This window comes from Vicugna pacos, chromosome 17 (genome assembly GCF_048564905.1).
Source record: "Vicugna pacos chromosome 17, VicPac4, whole genome shotgun sequence".
Lineage (NCBI taxonomy): Eukaryota > Metazoa > Chordata > Mammalia > Artiodactyla > Camelidae > Vicugna > Vicugna pacos.
This window is the reverse complement of record NC_133003.1, coordinates 11,559,787-11,582,713: the sequence shown is the minus strand read 5'-3', so window position 1 is coordinate 11,582,713 and position 22,927 is coordinate 11,559,787.

Below are 22,927 nucleotides of genomic sequence, written 5' to 3'. Positions count from 1 at the left end.
ATTTCTGGATGGAAAATTAAGAGAAGGAATTCATAATTCCACTCCAGAATTAATGTTGAAGTTGCTGGGTCCTTGAAATATGTATATCATCTGAAAATGTATCATGGGTAAAAACCTTTTGACAGAATTTGTTAATGTTGCTGGAAAGGAAACCTCAGAGGAGAGACACTCAACAGAGAGAACACTGGCAGGAGGTCTCTGCACAAAGTCCTGACATAGTTACTAGAAAGGAAGAAATTAGCACAAAGGATGGCAGTTCTCTTTTAGGACTCAGGAAAAATCCCTTCATTTTGACTTAATTGATTTCTCCAGAGTGGACTTTCCACGAAGAAAACTCTGTCCTGTGGCTGTATCCTTTAATTGAAGGTATATTCATTTAAGTACCTCTTATGTGCCAAGCACCATGATAGGTTCTGGGGATTTCAGGCAATGAGTAGCACATCGTCCTGGTCCTCACTGAGCTTACTGGCTTATGTGGGAACCATATGTGAGTGGAGACTCTTGAAGCAGAGTGTGGGTAAATACAGGGGGTGGGAAGTACAGCACAGGCTAAGGAGGAAGGAAGACCGACAGCCAAGGTGTCAACACAGACCAATTCTGCACCAGGCCTGAGACTTCAGGCTTCCTCAGTTCCTGATTCAACTTAGGAGACAAAACTTCTATGTGACCTTGAGGAAGAGGAGACCACTGGCTAGTTCCATCTACATGTTGATAGGTTTTTCATGGCATTGACTTTACCAGCTTTAGACATCTTACCACCTTTGGAGACTGGGGCTCCTCATCTGTAAAGTGGGGATAATAACATTTATGGTATAACGTTTTTGTTCAGTGCAAACACGAGCAGGAGGATTAGATCAGGTTCTTCAGAAGCAGAACTCAAGACTAGGATTCTTGTCCAAGTGACTTACTAAGAAAATGCCCTCAGGGAGACCAGCAAAGCAGTGGATGGAGGGAGTGGGACAGGGAAGAAGAGGACACCCACGTGGAGGACACTGTCTCAGGGAGGGACCTGCAGAGGGTGGCCTCTGCCTGACTCCACCGTGGAGCTCTGGAGCGTTTGCCCCCACCAGAGGCCAGAGAGCAGGACTTTCCTATCCCTGCTTCTGTCAGTCACCATCTGAGAGCCTTCACTGATAGGCACTGTGAACTCTTTGTGCCCGTGAGGAAAGCAACTCCCACAGCAGAGCACATCCCCCAAAGAACAGACTGAGTCCAGCAACTTGCAAGCAAATGCCCACTGAAACCAGGAGGGGATGCAAAGACAAGGCCAAAGAGACCCAACGGGTTCTGGGCGGAACACCAGTAGCCGCTACTTCAGTCTATACTTCCAGGCTCATTTAATGGACTTTGTCTTTTTGCTTGGCATGGTGAGGTTGGTGGGGATGTGAACACTGCCTTTCACATACTGCAGTCAAGACAAGTCCTTGGGCTTTCTCTTATTTGCATCTCAGAACCATGTTTTATGGCAATAATCTGAGACTCCCAGGTGTGCAAGGAAATTCAGCCAGATCCAAGGAAGAAGAGCAAGTGTGAGTCACTAACACACCCTGATGGACAACTCCCCAATAACCCCTCTTCTCCAGCAGCTTTTCCTTAGTCCAGGAGACTCCCTTTCACCCCATTTCACCTGCAGGACAAGAAGTAGCTGATGAGGGGACAGGGTAGGCAGTGCTGGCACAAACCCGTCACTCACTGGCCCCTGGCCCTGGTGAGTGACGCTGGGTTGGGGTTGGTGCGCTGCAGGGGCTGGGCTTTCACACCGAGGGCTGCCCTTGACCTCCCACTGTCCAGGGCTTGTGGCCAGCTCCACCCATTTCCCTCAGGATGACCTGCCCCTCAAAAGCTAGACCAGAGCTCTCCCAACTCAGGAGGGACTGGTGTCCGAATGAGGAACATCTTTACGATGTCCCTGGCCTCAGCCAACACATGGTTCAAAGAAGCCCTGTGCCCTCGACAAGGAGGGAAGAGAGGGGTCAGCACAAATCTACAGCTTCAACAAAGGGGCCAGAGGAACTCTAATGTCTATTGAGAATCAGGTTTGAGCCAGGATCTCTATTTGTCGGGATTAAAAAAACTCATTTCAATAGCTGAAACCAAGCATCCTCTTAGGAGAAAATGGTTTTGGTTTAGGAAAATACTTTAATGACTGCACTAGTTGGAGAGGTTGAAACCCTAAAAGCTTAGTCCATAAGAAGACAAGGAAGTTAACAGATAATTCAACCACTCTACCAAGTAAGTTAAGTATCTGGAGGCTGGAGTGAGTGAGTAGAGAAGAGATTGTCATACCAAGTGAAGTAAGCCAGAAAGAGAAAGAAAAAACACTTATATGTGGAATCTTAAAAAAAAAAAAACACACAAATGAACTTATTTTAAAAACAGAAACAGATTCACAGACATAGAAAACAAACTTATGGTTACCAGGGGGGAAAGGGAATGGAAAGGGATGAATTGGAAATTTGGGATTTACAAATGCAAAGTACAATATATAAAATACATAAACAACAAGGTCTTACTGTGGAGCACAGGGAACTATATTCAATGCCTTGTAATAGTCTATAATGAAAAAGAGTATGAAAAGGAATATATATGTAACTTAATCACTATGCTGTACATCAGAAATTAGCACATTGTAAATTGACTATACTTCAATTATAAAAAAATAAAAACATAAGTTTTTTCTAAATCTAAAAAGAAAAAAGAGATGGGATGGATTTGGAGGAGAGAGGAGACAGCAAAGCTATAAGTCTAATCCTCTCTGGGGCTCATGTTAATGTATTGGCCACTTATTCTTAAGTTGACTCACTGAGATGGTTCCTACCGCTAAGTCTGTGAATATAAGCCCCTCCCAAGAAATTTCTCCCCAGCCCCACCTCTACTTGGAGCTAGAACCTGGCGCTCCCTATTCACTCCCATTCCAGCTCCTTGAGTCATGTGTGAAGCAGGCCAGGCCCTGGGCTTCACCATGTCTGGCCAGGGTGTCCGGGCTGCCTTGACTCCTAAGCAGCGTCAGGAACCCCACAGTCCAAGCTCTGCAGAGTCAAGTGGCCCCCCTATTATCCTAGTCCTTCCCTGTCACTCCTGACACTCAATGAACTTTCAAAGATGCCCCCCGAGCAGGGCTCCTGACTCTTGCTGTAAACATCACACGATGCCAGAGCATCTGTAAAAGCCTATCTTACCTTCCTGTGACAGCACTTTGAGAGATGACCCAGGACCCTGCTTCCTGTAGGCAAGCCGTCTGTGTTTGTCTTCCTGCTGCCTCCCTCGTATTAATTCTTTTTTAAATTCTGTCTTTGCTTTAAAATGAGGAGTTCATAAAATGTTTGTAACCCCGAAGACTCTATGTTACTTAAGAGAATGGACTGTATTTTGATCTCTGCCCTGTCACAGCCCTCATGCCACCAGACACTGCTCACAGGGCAAGCCAGGGTCTCTGCCCCATTCTTTGTAAGTGGAGTCATGGGTCAAATGGACATCTTCTTCAATTGTAATTTCATCTGAAGATAAGAATGTGGGGGAGTGGGCATGAGCATACACAACTGGTGTCAAGGAAATCTATTCACCCTCTCTAGAGGTACTGGCAGTGGTTAACAAGAGCCCTAGTGTCCACGCCCTTTGAGCTCATGATTCCACTTTAGGAAATGTACCTAGAGGAAGGCACAAAATTTCATGTGTAAGGAAATTCTCATAGGTAAATATTTATAATTGTGAAATGTGGAAATAGCCTGTAAGTCAAATGAGAGAGAGGTAGCTAAATAAATTTTATTATATTTAAATGATTAAATACTTTGTAGACAGTAAAAACAACATTGAGTAATTACTGATATGGGAAAATAGTTGTTTTCTATATTTATGTATACATACATATAATTATAATTTTATCCCTATAAAATGACATGAATTTATAAATGTACCAAAATATGAGATTATGAAATTTATCTTTTGTTTTCCTTATTTCTTGTAATGATAATAAATATAATATTGTTTCTTAATTAGAAAAAAATTAATGTTATAAAATTTTCAATAAAAAATGTCTTTGGGCCAAGGTCATCAAAAGGCAAATATAACATTTATTTAACAGCCAATTGTTGAGAAACTCCTAGATGGCCAAGCACTTGAAGCTGGATATTCTAAGGTTGATATAACCCACTTTCTTTTTTCCAGCTTTACTGGAGTATAATTGACAAATAAAGATTTTATGTATTTATAGAAGCACTATATACAACAGTGAAGACATGGAAACAACTTAAATGTCCATCAATAGATGACTGGATAAAGAAGCTGTGATGTGTTTTTGCAATGGAATACTACTCAGCCATAAAAAAGAATAAAATTATGCCATTTGCAGCAACATGATGGACCTAGAAATCATCATTTTAAGTAAGCCAGAAAGGAAAAAAAAATGTCCCAGGGAGTGCGCTAGATATTGAAATACAATAACGAACAAGCCCAAGGCTCACAAGGACGCCACTATCGAAGTGTAGGACTGAACATCTTGAAGGGTGAATGGGCATTTGCCTCCTTACAAGTTCCTGGCAGATGACCACCTCTGACCCAGTTCTTCCCATCATTTCAGTTTGGTATCCAAGCCTCCCTTCTTGCCATCCAAACATTCCCTACATCATATCTCATGTACCTAACTAACAGCTCCTGTCAATGACAGCTGTTTCCTCAAGTCCCATTAAATTCACTGGTCACTAGCTCTGAACAGCACTTTCAGTCTGCACTACAGATGCCAGTCATGCCCTCCCTGGGTCCTCAGTCTACCTCCTGAGAGAGTCACCTCCCACCACCCTGGTGAGTAGGCAGTGGGCCACATGACCCTGCCCCCTGGTTGTATCTGACTGCATGGAAGAGGACACCCCAGATACCAGGTGAGCCATGTGGGTCCTTTCTTTCAGGAGTTTGGAATGGAAGACTCAAACAACTGGGCAGTGTCCTTTGAGTATTCCTGGACAGCACTATCCAGCCAAGTCTGAAATAATCTTTTATGGCCTCATAAACCATAGCACTGGAGGAACCAGGTCCAAGGAAGGAGAGAAAACTGTAGTAGAAGCCCAGAGAGCATAACACCCTACAGAGAAGTATGTAGTGAGCTACCATGTTGCCACCTCCTGCCTTTGCATTCTGGAAAATTTATCCCTTGCTCTTCTCTGTTTTAAAGAAGCTTCTTTGAATGAGATTTTCCTTCTTGCAAATAATACTCTTTGATTAAAACAATCTCCAAGAAAAAGCTTCCTGAAACTCTTGTGGGATCCCACAAACTTACTGGAGAGACCCTCTGATTGGACCAAGACTGGGTCAGGCTCTGAGCCTTGTACCAGGCAGAGACTCAATAAATAATTGTTGGCTGAATGAATGAAAAGCTGCCCCCAAAGGGTTTCTCTGGCTGCCTGAGAGTCCTCATTTGCCTGTCTGACATCCACAAGCACTACAAGGAAAGCAGTCACATGGGCCCAAGCACAGCTTGGATTCTCTGCCTCAAACTTGTTCCAGTAATCACTGAACACCTGTTTTCTTTGGCAGTCTGGGTTGCACTGAGCCATTCCAAAGGATATTAGAGTTCTTCCCTGTTTCCCACCTCTAGTGAGTGATGACTTTTGCAACAAGGAGAATGCTCAGTGTTCTCTTGAGTCCCATCAGTAGTCAGGGTTGTAAGGAATGGAGCACAGAATCAAGCACAGACAGCCCACTCGTGAAGATTTAGTTCCTGGTTAACAGGAACAGGCTTCACAAGTAGTTCTGGAAATGAGGTCAAACTCATTTATATCCAGATGGTCCCAGACGAAAAAAAAATGGAAAGGGTAAGGGAAAATTTTCAGGCATCATATGGTCATTTATCACATCAAACCAGCACCTTGATTTCTGAAATGTTAGGTATATCTAGCTTGGAATTTATCCAGGTAGCTGTCCTACATTTGTGGACTTTACTATTCGAAGTAAAAAAGCTTTTTGTTCAGAGATCTATATGCCAATCAAAATTCACACTTCCAATCCAGAATAATCACTCCTTCCCCACTGCTGTCAAACTATTCATTTGTGTATTTCAGCATTATTTTTTTATTCTTTGTATTATTCATTGAACAATATTTATTAAGCACATACTATTGTCAAACTCTTTTCTGACACAGGGATGGTGGTAGAGAGCAAAACAAAGTCCCCTACTCTCATGGAACATACATTCCAGTTGGCACAAGGGAAGAAAGACTAGCAAACAAATACACAAATACAAAAAAGTAAATAAATACAGAATGATTCAGGAGAAAAACAGTTCACAATTATGGAGATACAGAGTTCTCAGGGTGAAAGAAAATGGCTATCCTATATGGGATACTCAAGAAAGACCTCATTGAGATGGTGACAGGTGAACTCAAGACGGTGTTGACTCAACCCTGCACATGTCTAAGGAAAGAACATTTCTGGCAGAGAAAACTCCAAGTGCAAAGGCCCCAAGGGAAGAGATGCTTCCTACCTTTTAGGAAAAGGAAGGAGGACAATGTGTCTAGGGGCAGTGAGTGAAGCTAAGAGGACAGGACATGAGATCAGAGAAGTGTATGTAACTACTTTCAACTAGACTGTGAATTCCAAAAAGCAAGACTTTATCTTATTCATCTTTATATTCTCCCTAGCTCTTACCATAGCTCTTGGCACATGAGTGTTTCAATAAATAGTTGTTGTGTAGTTACAAATTAACACATAGTTTACTAATACTTTAGGTCACTTCTAGTGCTTTCTTATAAAGTAAAAAACCTAATTTAGCTTTCATTTCCATTAATATTGACCTAGGTTTAATTCCTCAGTCAGTAGATGCAATTCTATTAAATAAATGAGAGATGGATGGATGGATGAATGGAGACTTAGACATATAAATGTCAGATCTGAGCAAAACCCTAGAAGCTAGCTATGATCATATATCTGTATATATGTCCATGATCCCATGAGCTTTTCCATTTATCTTTCACTTGACTATTTGCAGTTTATCCATCAAGTGATGCAGCATGAGGAGTTCCAATCCTTAGCCCACATAGGTGAGATTATGGTTCACTAAAGAACAGCTGTCTATAGGCTCAAGAATGCTGTGCTGTTGTCACTTGAATACAAGCCCTGTTCTGAGCATCTGTATCTCCCTGGCCTTGAAAGGTTGCCATGTACAGCAGTGATTCTAACTTGTCTCCTGCTCGTATCCCTATCTTTTTCTCACTTTCCTGTAGGATTTACAGTTAATTCCAGCCTAACACTAGCAGGTGGGGCTCAGCTGACTTAGTCGTGCTTAGAACCTATGAATGCACCTCAGGCCATTGGGATCCACTAGGTTCTTAGCCAAGGTCCTTCCCCTTGTTTCTTTTGCCTGCATGTTAGCCAAGCCCACAGTCTTCTTTAATTAATAGGGGACCAAACAAAAGGCCAAATGAATAAATGAGTGAGGAAGACTCAGGTCTCACCCAGACCTTGCAAGGAGAAAACAGAGACCATCCGTTAGGTTGAAATTGAGCAAGTTTTAAGTTAGTTTAAAATTTTTTACTCCAGAATTTCAAGAAGCAACAATTGGCTTTTAACACATAAGTGAATTTGTTTCCTTCTATGAGGTTGGTAAAAACATCTACCCCTATAGTTGGTATGACAGACCTAAGAACATTAGTTGATATGTTACACCAGAATGTGCAACTCCAATTCATTCTTCTTTAAAGATACTCTGCAAACACTTCATCTACTTCACATAGAATATAAATTCTAATCTCTGTCTTTCACTGAGTATTCATTCACACCATGCTGTGCTTCATGAAGGTCCTTGTAAACTATGACTGTTGTCCAAATACAAGACTCATGATAAATTTCTCTTGACTTTGAATGCTAAAGAAACTGTCTTGTGCAAAACTGATCTACTTCTTTTTATCTGACAACAAGAACTAGACAAACTAGATAAACTGTTTTTTTTTTGTCTTATCTTTTAAGAAGTTCAAAGCTGGAGCATTAAACTCTATTTCACTGCCCTTCAACCCAGTTTCCTGGTATAATTACCTAGTCCCCATTGATACTACATGGTTTCTAACCTTCATTTAGCTTTCTTTCAGCATCCCCAATGTCATAAGCTTTATCCTAATGTTCATGGAAGTTTGAGGGAGGTCCCAAAAATACAGGTAGAATATATATTGTGGGTAAACAAAGAGGTATGTGACTTACTACATTAAACGTGGGATTTTGAATCATATAGGCCTGAATTCAAATATCAGCTTCAATTATTAAAAGTGTGATCCTGATTGAGCAAACTGCTTAAATTCTCTGAACTTTAGTTTCTTCATCTAATAAATAAGGACAACGATTTTTAAATGTTGTGAGGATTAAATAAGACAATACATACAAAATGCTTAAAACCCTATCTAGCACTTTTTAGGTGTCCATAAACAATATCTCTAAGTCAACAAATAATAACTATTGAGAGGCAACTTTGATTTGATATAGAATACGTGAAAGAGTGTCTCCTGAATGCACTTCTTGAGTGGCTAAAAGTTTAGGCCTGGGAACTAGTTTATGTGGGTTTAAACCCCAGTTCCATAATTTACTATCTGTAACCTCAGGCAAATTTCTTTGAGCTTTTTATGCCTCGTTTTTCAAACATTAAATGAAAGTGAAAACAATATTTACCTCATAAGGTTATTTTTAAGAAGACAGTACAGTATAGATGCGTTTTAAAAAACATGTCCAACATACACTAAGCACTCAGTAAATGCTACTACTGCTACAGCTAGAAGAAGAAGAAGAAAAAGGAGGAGGAGGAGGAGGAAGAAAGAAGAGGAAAGGGGAGGAAGAGGGGAGAAGAGGAAGAAATCATAATAGTAGTAGTTGACTCCTAGATTCAAACTAAATTTTCAGAAACATCAACTACATTTCGGCCCCAATAAAAACTGAAAATAATAAACACAGTAAACTGAATTGATCTAGGAACACAGATATTTTTCCTGGGTTTGTTTTCACTTATACATTGGGATCTATGTTGATAATAACATTAGAGGCAAACATTTTATGGGGGAAAAAATGTGCAGCATAAGCCCAGAAAGGTGTACATTGTAACTTCTCTCCAATAGAAAGGTATCTGGGGGGAAGATGTGTCTCTCTTTGTATCCTTATAGAGTCAAGAACCATATGAATTGACATATCTCAAACCTCATCATTATTGATTCTTTGTGTATTTATTTCATTTTACTCTTTGCAATATGTTTTCATATTAAACCATTATCTCTTTTGATCCTCAGAGTGAGTCAAAAAAGAGAGCAGGACAAGTACAATTATTATCAGTAATAAAGTAGTATCAGTAATTTAAGTATCATCTATCTAGTAAGGCACTGAACTGGATGCAAAACCAGATTATTTTCTTTCCCCATACTATGCCCATCACAGTGGAGCAGTTTCATATGTAAGAAGATCATTCTACAGTGACTGTTGGAACATCTAAGGAGAAGATTCCAGGATGCTTTCAGCTCCTCCATAAAAACTGCCTCACACTGCCCCTCTCAGAAGAGGGGTCTCTGGGAGAATAGGGTGCTTCTTTCCTTCTACTTCTTGTGCATCTTGTTTCAGCACACACTCATCCCCAAGCTATCCACTGAACTCCCACTACCAGCAACAAAGGAGGTACCTCTTAATCCCTGGCACTTAGAATGGAAAATTGAAGCACATAATCACAGGATTACAGAACAGCTGAATCTAGGGACACTGAAAAACTCTTTAGAACAAGTTGCCAAATAGCTTTGCTCTTTGCCAAAATCTCTTTTCTCTTCATTTAAACCCTTCTGGATTATAAGAGAACTGTAATGAAAACCATGATTTCTTCTACTTAATGAACAGCTTCTCTGGTCTAAAAAAAAAGAAAGAAAGAAAGAAAGAAAAGAAAGAAAAGAAAGAAAGGAAAGAAAGGAAAGAAGGAAGGAAGGGAGGGAGGGAGGGAGGGAGGGAGGGAGGGAGGAAGGAAGGAAGGAAGGAAGGAAGGAAGGAAGGAAGGAAGAAAGAAAGAAAGAAAGAAAGAAAGAAAGAAAGAAAGAAAGAAAGAGAGAGAGAGAGAGAGAAAGAAAAGCCTCAGAAAGATACCTATGACTATTCTAGCCCTTGGGAGGAGGAAGAGACCTCTTGAGTCATTCAGACTCAAGCTTCTTGGAAGTTGACCACTTATAGCCTGGGATCTGGGCTAGTTATTAAGCTGTTGTCTCTCGGAACCACCCACCCACTGTTCTCTGTTTTTAGAATTCCGAGGCTGGACTCCACAGATAAAATTTCTCCTTTGCCACCTGGCTTTCTGTTAGGATCTGCCAGTAAAGGAAATTAAAGGGAAACTGCAAGACAAGAGGAAGGAGAAGGGATCTGCTTTTTGCTGTTTCCTTCCTCTTCCGGTCAACGTCTCCTCAGCACTGGTTCTCCACCCTAGCAGCGGCAGCAGTTGGCCCCAGGTCTTTTTTTCCATATTCCCAGAGCCAGACTCATTGGGTTTCCTTCAGGGACACCAGCCTCAGCCAGTTGGCACCTCCTGCTTCATGGTCTGGGTCTCAGCTTTGTGGAGGCCTTCACCTAAGCTTATAGGTTCTAATAACCCCAACCTCTTCCCTTTGTTCTTCCTGTCCTCAGGGCGGTGGATGTTTCCTGCGGTTACTACATCTTTCTGCAGTTACAGTTCTCCAAACACCTGTTTTAGCTATTCAATTCTCTGTATTAAATTATCTTTGTTAAAATAACCAGTACGGTTCCTGTTTTCCTGATGAGAGAGACACTGCATTGGGTAATGAAGGCACTTATAGATCAGGTCAGTGAAATCTATTAAAGTACATTCCATAGTACATTACTTCATTCGGGGCATTAATTAGTAGGTAGTTCATGAATAAAGGACTCAGTGGGTAAGTAACTTCGAGTAATGATGGACTTAACAAAAGACAGTTTTACTTCCTGCAAGGTTTCTCAGAGCTTCTAATGTCCTAGTGTTTGCGAATCTCAAAGACAAAGTAATGAATTACAGCCAGCCCTCTAGAGCACATTTGGTTCATCTTTTCATTTGTCAACTATATATACACCTAGTTAGATATTCACATTCCCTCTGACCTGTTCCTCCCTCTTTCTTCCTCCCCACTGTCATCATCTGAGTCTTAGCCCTCATCACCTTTCTCTGCTGGCCTCCAACCTGACCCCTTGCCTCACTCCTCATCCCCCAAGTCAGTCTTCCATAGCAGAGGTGAGAAAATTGCAGCCCACAGACCAAACCAACCAGTTTCCTGTTCCTTTGTGGCTAATAAACCAAATTTTATTAAAATTTTATATGGCTACATTTAAAATGGTTATATAAATACCTACATAAGAACCTCAATGTTGCCTCTTGCCTTTAAAGCTTCAAATATTTACTATTTGGCCCTTTAAGAGAAAGTTCACAGACCCCTGCTTGACTCTCCTGTCAGATGTATTTATTCTCAATCACCTACATTTTTTATAATGTCTTCTCACAAGTAGCTCCTACTTGTTTATCCTGAATGTTTAGAAAACTACAAACAAGGAAAATCATCTCATGAAACACTCCTCAACCACCAAGTGGGAAGTGAGGTCCTTCTTTTAGGTTATGGCAGATGACAACTGTCACCTGCTGACTCTGGAGCAGCATCAGGGAATAGTGAAAGTGCACAAAGTCCCTTTCTGGGGATACAACAATGTGCACTAGATAGTGGTCAAACAGAAAGAATGACTCAATTTTGTCAGAGCAGAATCACCAGGCAGGAAGGGGTAGGTTTTGCAGGGATATGTGGAATGGGAGGTGACATGCCCTAACCTGTATAATTCACTACATATACCCAGAAGTGGAACTGCTGGATCATATGGTAGTTCTATTTTTAATTTTATGTGGAACCTCCATACTGTTTTCCATATACATTCTGAATTTTTTGTCAGACAGTTCATAGATCTCCATTTCTTTGGGGTCAGTTAGTAAAGCCATTTTAGTTTCCTTTGATGATGTCGTATTTACCTGATTCTTCGTGATCCTTGACTGCTTGTGTTAGTATCTGAGCATTTGAAGTGAGTTCTCTCCCCTTTCAGCCTTTAGAGTTTGCTTCAGCAGACACAATCCTTCACTGGTCAGCTCAGTATGGGGTACTGGACAGGCCAGCAGCTAGTGTCCATGGGCAGATGGGGACTGCTATCGGGATTTCTAGTTGGGTGAGGCCACCGCCCGTGCTCTCAGGCTAGATAGGGGTGCCACTAGCTGGGCTGCAGTTAGGTGAGGCCACTAGCTGGGTTCTACAATCACCTCTGCAAGGTCGCAGCTGTGTTTCCTAGCAGGGTGGTGACACTGGTTGGACTATGCAATTGGGCAGGGCTACAGGTTGAGCTTCACAACTACTTCTGGTCAGATGGGGTCTCAAGCTGTGTCCTCCTATGGGATGGTACTGCTGGCTGCACTCCACGTTCAGGTAGAGCTGCAGGCAGAGCTTCATGGTCAGATGGGGTCACAGACTGTGCCTTGAGTTGGGAAGGAGTGACAGGCTGGGCTTTATGATCAGGCTGGTATCTGTGCTCTGCTGTTGGGCAGGGTCTGGCTGAGTTCACTGGTTAGCAGGGGCCTCGAGCTGTAGCCTACAGTTAGGTAGGACTAGAAACTGTACTGCATGGCTGGGCGGTCACTGTCTGGGTTCCCTGACTAGGAGAGGCCTCAGGCTATGCTCAGCAAGGCCTTGGGATGGGATCTGCTGCAGGGCAGGACTGTCAGCTGGGCTCCATGGCTCTGCTGCAGGATGGAACCATAGGCTGCATTCAGAGGCTGCCAAGGATCACTGCTCAGGCTCCCTGGTTGTATGGGGCCAGAGGCTATGCGCCACAGTTGGGCAGAGTTGTGGGCTTGACTCCATGCCCACGTGGGCTTATAGGTTAGGCTCTGTGGCTGCCCAAGTTCCCTGTCGCTTCTTGGTCAGCCAGGACTGGGGGCTATACTCAGTAGTTGGGTGGGGCGGCAGATTTGTTTCCCTGCCCAGGTGGGGACATTAAAACAGGCTCCTCGGGTGGTAGGGCTCATTGGCTAAGGACCCATGTCAGGAAGAAATGCCAAGTGATCTCCTTAGGGAGATGTGGCTACAGGCTAAGCTCTATAGATGGGCAGAGCCACTGGATGGGATCTCTGCTTGGGAGCTGCTGCAAGCAGAAATGTGATCCACCAGGATCTAGGCTGGTCCTCCTTCTCCATCACTATCTGCTCCCCAGTGGTGGAGTCTTACAGATTCCCCCAGTGACCCCTCTGAAGCAGGACCCAAGCGGGTATCCTAGGAGCCATCCCACAATGCTGGGGGTGCTGGATCTCCACTTTGGGCTCTTTTTCCCACTGCAGAAGCCATAGGCTTAGTGGGGTGAGGGAGGGGTGCATCACTGTGCCATCCTGAAGTGGGCAATGTGATTAGAGTGTAGCTGCTCCTCTTGTCTTTCTTTTTATTTTATTGATTGGGGGGAGGTAATTAGGCCTATGTGTTTATGTTTAGATGAGGAGGTGGCTCTGTGGCACAATGGATAGCACATTGGACTTCTATTTTTAGAGGAGGTACTAGGGATTGAACCAGGAGCTCGTGCATGCTAAGCACACACTCTACCACTGAGCTATGCCCTCCCCCTTCTCTTACCCTTCTAATGCAGTCCTTCTTGGTCTCTGTGATCCAGGGAGGTGCTTCAACCCTCAGGTTCTAGGATTTTCACAATGGTGTCTGCCTAGGGATAGTTGCTGGTTAGTCTTCTTATAAGGAGGACCAAAGTCAGGAACGACCAATGTCACCATCTTGATAATGTCACTTCTCCACAGGAAGCTCTTTACATTTTCCACTATGATAGTGCAAATCATTCTGTCTCATTTATAATCGTGCCTGGAGATGAGATTGTCCAGACAGTCCAATGCATTTATTCAACAAATGAATAACAGAGTATGTTGTCTCATCAATATTCTATAATTTGCCTTTAGCTGGTTATTTTCCTCATCATCTTTATAATAAATGTCAAGAGACTGAGTCCAGATTTTTCTTCTGTGATTTGATAAATGTTTCCAAGGAGTTAGATTCAGACATATTCTCTAGTCGACATGTTATGATATACAACAACCACACAAACATACATACACACATACATATCATCACTTAGAAATATCTTATATGGCCTCATCTTAAGCATTCAAGAATATTAAGCATTATGTTAGATACAGGAGACATCTACATTGGAATCTTGGTGGCTAGACTGACATTCACGAGTAAAAGTAACTTTTGATATCACTAAATTAAAAACTGCTTTATAAAGAACTGTAATTGGATACACTACTATGAACACAAACTATTCACCAGTCAAACTGGAGCTTCAAGATGACCAGAAATTTGATAAAGAAGAACCCACAGAAGAGGTCATGCCTGGATGGATTTTTTTTTAATGGAGGTTTAAAATACAGATTTTAGAAACAATGCATTTACTGATGATGACAAGGTCCAGAGTTTTCCATGAGTATGGTGGTTATGTGTGGTAATAAGCTGCAGTGGAGGAAATGTTGGAAGACATTCAGAAACCCAGAGGATAACGTATTTGAAGATTTGTGCAGGTGGATGCTGATTTGTACATATCTGGAGTTAGACGAACTATTTTCTGGCCCCAGATCTATCTCTTACAGGCTGCATAAACTTTTTCCTCAGCCATAAAATGGCAAGGACAATGGTGATGTTTGATGATGATGATGATGATAATGGTGGTGATGACAAGGATGATAATTTATTGACTTCTCTATTCACAGTCTCAGCATTTAATAAAGATCATATATGTGAAGGTATTTTTTTAGCAAGAAAGCTCACTATAAATGTAGGGTGTTGCTTGCATGATTTGAAAAGGAGTCACTTTGGTCCTGTATCAGTCAGGATTCAACTGGAGGAACAGAACTAGTAGGAATTACATATATTAAGAGATTTATTACAAGGAATTGGCTTATTGAATTGTGGGGACTACTAGGCATATTCCAAATCCACAGATCAGGACATAGGAAGGGCAAACTGAACCCTCAGGCAGAAGCTGAAGCAACCACAGGTGGAATTTCTTCTTCTGGGAAGCCTCAGTTCTGGTCTTAAAACCATTCAACTGGTTGAATCAAGGCCATCCAGGTTACCTAGACTAATCTCCTTTACTTAAAGTCAACCAGTTATGGACATTAATTACATATGTAAACTATCTTCATATCAACACCTAGATTAGATTGAATAACTGGGAACAATAGCCTCAACAAGTAGACATATGAAACCAATCAGTCACACATCATTTTATGATCTTGAGCCAGAAATTTATTTAGCTTCTTTGAGTCTGAATTCCAACATCTCTGAAATGGGACAGCTGTGTATCTCACATGGCAGTCATGAGGATCCTGTGAAATGCCACAAGTTTAGATGAATGTTAATCTTACAGGGCTGTCAGCACCAGGGAACTGAATTTAGCTAGCTAACCCTTCTAGGAATGAAAGCTGGGCCCTGGGCCTCCCTGCCATCATTTCTGAGTTACTAGGGAAAAAACTGCCACCCAGATATCTCACTAATAATGTATGTAAATTTGTCAGCTCACCTATGAGACTGAGTGTGATGGAAACTAGTGTTATTCACACCATAGTTCTTTAAAAATAAGCCTTATTTAAACATTGTTTTCAAAATGTTTCACCATCTCCAGTCTATCACCCAAGCTGACACCTTCCCAGGGTTCTGGACAAGGCTCGATACCCGTGCTATGTCCCTGGGGATCTGAGCAGACAAATGTTTTGAGTCTCTGGATCTCCTGAACCAATTCAGCCTCCTAAAAACAGTATTTAAATCAAACTCACTTTAAATAGATGGCTGAGCTATCTCCTTCATAAAGGAGGAAAAAACCCAGCACATAATCCTATCAAACCCCACATAAACCAAGCAATTTTAAAGACTGAGATTATAGGTGATGAGTAATCTCCAAAACAAAGATTTCTCCTCCATGTGTAATAATGGTGCTTTGAAATTGTTTCAAAATTGCATCTTAAAAGGATGTTGTCTGGGCCAAAAAAATTAATTGTAAATTCATCTTGGTAGATTGAAAGAATTTCAGGGATTTCACCTAAGAAAATACCTTTGCTATTTGTAGAGGATGGCATATGGAAGGCTATTAGGTTCTGCAGTAGCTAATAGCAGAGTCAGGCATGGACAGCCACTTGTGAGCAGAACCAGAATAATGCTAAAATTCTTAGCAGTCAACCAATCGAATATCATGAAATCTCTAAATGTCTCGCTCACCACGTTCTATAACTTAACTCATATTTTCCTCTTATTTTCCAATACACCTTGTCTCCAAAGAGCAATTTGTCTTAATTATTTAATCAGTGACAGTCTTTGAATGTGTATGTACCAGGTGCTTTTATAATCGGCTGAGATCTCAATAAAATATAAAATAGGATCCTCATGATTTAAGAGACTAGGGCAGGAGATAAAATGAAATGTGAAATAAAAGAGATAAGTGCAAATGCTCTAGGAGCCCAGAGGGGAAAAGACCAAACAGCCTAGCAGGGGATGGAAAGCTTTATGGAAAAGATGACACCTGAACTGCTCTTTGAAGATGAAAAGGCACCACCCAGACGTACTTAATGTTCAGTGAGTATTTGTTATACATCCTAAACTAAGGCTAGGTGCTTTATGAGTGTTAGGAAGGAACGCTAATTATCTGCACTTAGGGATTTAGAGAAGATGCATAACTTGCTTTTAACATCTAGTACGGGCTGACACTAAAATAGTCACGAGAGTCCACTGAAGTCCTCGGTGTGGACCCAGGTGAAAGAAGGGTCTAGGAGCATTGTCCCGGCCAAGCAGACAGCAGCAGCAAAGAAGCATAGCAGGAAAGGGCATGATCAACCGGGAAGCAATGCTCAATATTTTATGAGTCTTGTTCTCTCAAAAATATAGAGTGAAACTTCAGCAAACATTTCAGCCCTTTCAAAAAAATTCAACCTATTGGAGATTCAACTGAGCTAATATTTCCCATCCCTAGGGTTTTTCCCAGAACTTCCAGCAGCCTGCTCATCCTAGAGTAGATGTATCCATATCACTCACGTTAGGTCAGCCTATAGGAAACAATCGTCAAGAAGACAGACCATGTTTTATGGATCTTCTATCTCCTGAGCACCAAGCCCAGAGAGAGAAACAACAGCGCTCAGTACAGGCTAGTTAACTGATGAACTTTCTGGCCAAGACTTTGCTGCTGGAATTCAACACCACATCTGACTTCCAAGGGAAGAGTCACCTGGAAAATTTTTCTAGCCAAATCAAGATAATCAGATGTTAATTTCAATGCCTGGAATTAGGATGTAGAAGAACTAGGTTATGATTTTAGATAATTTGCTCTTTTTCAAAAAGCACCCCAATGGCAAAAAGGAAAGTCAAACTATTTATCCGGATTGAAATCCAACCACTAACGAAGCTGATTTTCTATATTCTTATCTCCATTTATTCACTGATTCCTAGGACTAACGAGTCATGATTTGGGGATGGGAGTAGACCACTAAGCTGATGCAAAGACACAAAGGTTAAAGAACATGTTGGAAATACAACAAGAATCAATCTCTTTGGAGAAAAGAAAGGTGGAGGAGGGGTCTAGACAATACTATGTGGAGAGTCTGCAATGAAGCTCACAACATGGCCAGCATAAAAATAATTAAAACATGTTTTCCAAACAGCTTAACCTTGGGCCTTAATAAAGATCAGAAATACTGGAAAATCACATTTGGTTGAAATAGTCTCTAAACAGGATGTCACAAAAATATACCTCCCAGAAAAATTTAGGGAGCTATACTAGTCTGCTAGGGCTGCCATGACAAAGTACTGCAGACTGGGTGACAAATTTATTCCCTCATAGTTCTGGAGGCTGGAAACCCAAGATCAAGGTAGAGGCAGGTTTGGTGCCTCAGGAGGCCTCTCTCTTTGATTTGCAAGCAGCCACCTTCTCACTGTGTCTTCCCATGGACTTTTCACTGTGTGTGCATGTGCCCCTGGTATCTCCTCATTGTTTATAATGATACTAGTTCTATAAGCTTATGCCCTCCTTAGGACAGCCTGTATCTGGTGGCCAAGAGAGGGGGTGTAAAAGCCCAGCATTCCAGTCTGATGTAGGACATCCATGGGTCACACTCGGTCCAGAGCACCAGCCATGTTGCTGAGGCTGGTCAGGCCTACATCTCCATGTCACTTCTCATCAGCTCAACCCCACCCTCAGAGGGGTTGATTCTTAATGAACATCTTGCTCTCCAAACTCCATCTCTGCTTCTGGAGAACCTGACCCACAACAAATGGCTTAAAAGCTCTCCTGGAAAATAAACTTGAATATATAAATTTACACCCATCCAAACTGTCACTCAAATGTGAAGGCTAAACATTAGAGTATGAAGACTCATATGTACCCTTATGTATCCTTTCTGGGGGAAAAAAATTACTTGAAGATGCACTTGAGGAGACAAAAAAAATTTTTTTAATCCAAGAAAACAAACTAAAGCCAACAACAGAACTGTGTAACAGGCTGTGAAAAATAAAAAGTCCCAAATAAAACATAAAGTTAGAGTTCCAGTATAAAAATTTTCATAAAATGGTAGATTCTCATTTGACAGGTAATGTGACAAAGCAGGAAAATCTTTGTTAAATAGTAAAGAAATCATGTTTCTTTCCAGTAAGAAAATCAGGAACTTTAGACAAGACAAAAATCTGTATTTTAAAATACTACAAATGTGAAGCAAATTAAAATGTCATGATTTTGAGAGGCTAAAATAAAGTTCATATTTTAATGTCTTGAAAACTTATTTTGAAAAGGCGATGGCCTTCATCTACACATGATTTGTGTCATTTCCTACTCTCAGAAGGGCCATTCTACTTGATTTGGAGTGAATAATATGTAACCATAATACAGCTAATGACCCATACTGGTGCTCGATTTTTCCATTCAAGATACAGACAAAGCAGAGAAGGCTTAAGCACGTTTATAAAACAGAATGAAAAATAGTAATAAACCTTGACAATGTTTAATGGTGTAGTTGGAAGATCACGGGAATCGGAAGGAGGAAAAGTGGATGGAAGTTCAGGGCTCCTGATTTCATCTTAGCTCTCTCCGTGCAGTGAGTCAAATTTGTCTAAATTTGATGGATCACTATGAAGCACCTGAAGTATACTTTTAAAAATTATTACTGTACCAAAAGAAGAACCCAAACCAAAAACTCAAATGCAGGATGAGAAGAGAGAAGGTGGGAGAAATAAAATAGTTCTTTTTTATAATGCATAACAGAGAGTCTACAGCTAATGTTTAAAATTAATAACTGGAGAAATAAAGGTTTCCCATACGATTGAGAATTTTGGAGGTAACTACTGGAAAAATCAAAAGCAGAAAGAGCTTATCTGTGGGAAATGAATCAAAGGAAAGTAGGAATGAGATAAGGAACAGGTGACTTTCACTGTCTTCCCTTCTTCACTGTTTGAATGTCAACTTTCCCGGCTCATAAACATTTCACCTGGCTACTGCTCTCCCTCTGCCCTCTCAATCAGCCCCTATTTATGACTGTCTTCCCTAACTCTAATGTTTACTTCACCTTCAGGACACAGTTTCCCCTTTATGTCTACCTCTTCCACAGCAGAACCCCAGGACTTAGAAATAAGGTAAGTCAGTCCTCCATCACCCCCTTCCCTGGACACTGGCTTATGCCTGATAGGAGAGGAGTAGCTAGCAAAATCTTAATCTCCCTACCTGGCTTGTGTGCTTTGATTGGCTTCCTCTGTGTACCTACAATGCCCAGCATAATCCTACCAGCATGGGCCAATTTATACTTCATGACTGCACTGGGCCAGCTACTGGCCATAGGACCATAAGCAGGCTACTTTACCTCTTGAGATTTCAGTTTCCTCATCTGTAAAATGGACAAATCTAAGGTCCAACCTTCTGTGAGTCAGTGATCAATTTGGCGCATTTGGATAGAAAAGATTCAAGACACACCCCTTGGAAAAGACACGATAGATCTGAAAGATATTTTCATTACTCACCCAGTCACAAGTCAGAGTAGGATTGTAGGGGGAAAAAAAACCTTTGGCAACTAGTTAGAAATACCTGAACATTCTTCTATGTCACCTGGAGAGCCCAGCAGAGTAAATTTTGCCTGAACTGAACATCTTTAAGCTATGTGACCTAGGACAAGTCACTGCACTAATCTGAGTCTCAGTCTCCACATCTCCTTTGTGGAAGAAAATGAAATAGACGCTCTTTGGGGTCCCAAACCAAAGCTAGGATTCCAGAAGGCTGCCTGGCCTGGCTCAGCATCCTCACAGCTCCCAAGTCCATGGTCCAGCAGTGTATCCCCAGTGGTCCAGGAAAGAAACCCCACCTTCCCTATCCCCAGCATCTCCAGGATCCTTCCTCAATCTGATGCTAAAACATAAAACACTGCTTTTGGCCAGTTCTCACTAGTCTTTACTTCATGTCCATATTTTCTCTTTACCTGCTATCCTTGGACTCTATTTCTCAGGCCATGCCTGCTTCTATGTCTGCCTTTGCCCAGAACAACAGTGCTAGTTCTCTTTTTCCCCATGCCCATTTGCTTTGGGCCAGCTATGGGGTTACTCCACAAGGAAAGTGAAGTCCTGAATAGCCTGATGATTACATTAAATCAAATTAAATTAAAGCTATTTTTCAAGCAATGAGAACTGTAGTAAACTGTCCACCCAAAGAAACCAAGAAGTGAAGCACTCAATACGTAATTGGTATTATCATTAAAGGTCAAAAATCAGTCATCAGTGAGGAATAGAACAATTATATGGAACGAAATCTCTACCAGCCAGTAAGGACCAGGAAAAAGTGGCTGGCAAGCCTACCGGGAGTCATTTGCCTAGAGAGCTCATTGCCCTGGCAAATGAGAATTAGATTCTAATTACCCCATTGGCAGATTTCAGAAATTTTTAAAATACACTCTCTATAACTGTCACAGTGTCAAAACAATTATTTGCTTGCTTGAGCAGGTGTCAGGCATTGTAAAGTATATATGTCCTTGTAAAATTAAATGGGAAACTTTTAGAGATTGGAGGTGTTAAGCTGAGGTGCTAATAATAGCATATACAGTTACCTAGAGTCAGGAGGTGAAGAGAGAATGCTGATTTTCCTTTTCCTCTTTTGTTTCCCTAAGGCAGTGAATTCTAAGCACGTAGGAGGTAGAGGTAGAATATGCCACCTGAACTTCAGAGACAGATTCCAAGCCATCTGGCCTGTCGTCCTTGCCTTTGAACCATCATTGGTCCTTATATGTGTATGAATTTTCTCTGCGCAGTCTGTGGACTTCACCTGTATTGTCTCCTTTGGATCCTCCACAACAGCCCTGTAAGTTGAAAGCAGCAGCATCTCTGTACCATTTTACAGATGCAAAAACCAACTAACAAGTGGTGTTCTAAGTCTCCTGATTCTAAGAGACCCACTCTTTCTCCTATGTGACCCCCTCTGTAATTGCCTTTCTTCCTTGTCCAGAAACTAGAATTACCTCAGTTCACCCTCCTGTTGCTGTTTCATGGACTCTGAGACGCTCGGACAGATAGGTAGGAAGTAAAACAGGCGGCCACCAACACAATGCCCTTTGAGCTATTCACAACTACTAGACAATGAATTAATGCTGAGTGGTTGATCGGCTGAAATAACACCAGGGAGCCCCCTACCCCATTCAAGGCGCATTCAATTCAACCGTTGATTAGTAGCCTAAGGCATATGGACAGGCAGGTGTGTTACACAAGAAATACAGCAAGACTTCCTCCCTTGAGAAGCTTGCACTTGAGGCAAAGAGATAGATATGTTCTCACTTTCTGGATGTAATGGCAGCTCTCAAGAAGGTACAAAATGTTCAAATATCAAAGGAGAGAAGGAAGTATTCACAACTTGGGGTCAAGGGACTCTTCCTCTTCTCAGTGGTTATTAAGTACCTCCTATGCTTTGCATGCTTTCTGCACATCTGCGACAAGCTTCACAATTCTACAAGAATGAAAGCCACCCACCTGGGTCACCCCAACCCCCAGAGTCATCTTTAGGTTCTAAAGGGAAGCCGTGTGGATTAGTAATGGATTAGTGGGTGCTGGTGGTGCCCTGCCAGAGCCCCTTTACAGGCTGGTACTATCCCCCAGACACTGTATTGACTGTCATGAGCTCCAACGGGCCCCTCCCTTCAGAGAATTGCTCAGCTGATGAGAGCCTCCTGACCTGAGGAATCGTATCCTTACCCACCTAGGACAGCCCACAGCAATGACTGATGGGGTGCAGTCAGCCTCCCAGCCTCAAGGTGGGGACTATTCCAGGGTGAAGTTTCCGTTCCAGGGCTCCCTGTGAGTCAGGCCAAAGTTGAGCTTCCTGAGACCTCATCCTTGCTCACCCTTTCCCTCTCCTCTCCTGTGCCCCTCCAGGTTTCTCCTAATAGCACCCCCTTCACAAAACCCAGGCACCCAAATTGCTGTCTCAGGCTCTGCTTCCCAGAGAAAATCACCTATTCTTTCAGAGCCCTATTTCCTCACCTCTAAAACTCCAAGAATGCATCACAAGTAGTCCTGAAAACTAGATGAAATGACGGAATTCAAGTTTCTTGTACAATTCCTGGGTTCAATTAATCATGGTAATTTTTTTCCTTTTTATTTACATCTTAAGAGAATGTCTGGCCTCTGGGATACTGAACAAAGAGACCTCGGGCAGCAGTATCTGAAGGACCACAAGCATCCACATGTTTATAATAGCAGGAGCCAGTCAGCCCATTGGTACTGAAGACTTGAGCCAACCAAGTGCATTTTGTACCCAATTTACCACAATGGTTGGGGGCAGGGAGCTGGCTGAGGACCTGGTGAGGGGGCCAGGTGGCAGAGACAGCACTGTCATTGGAAGAGTTTCAATTCAGGACATT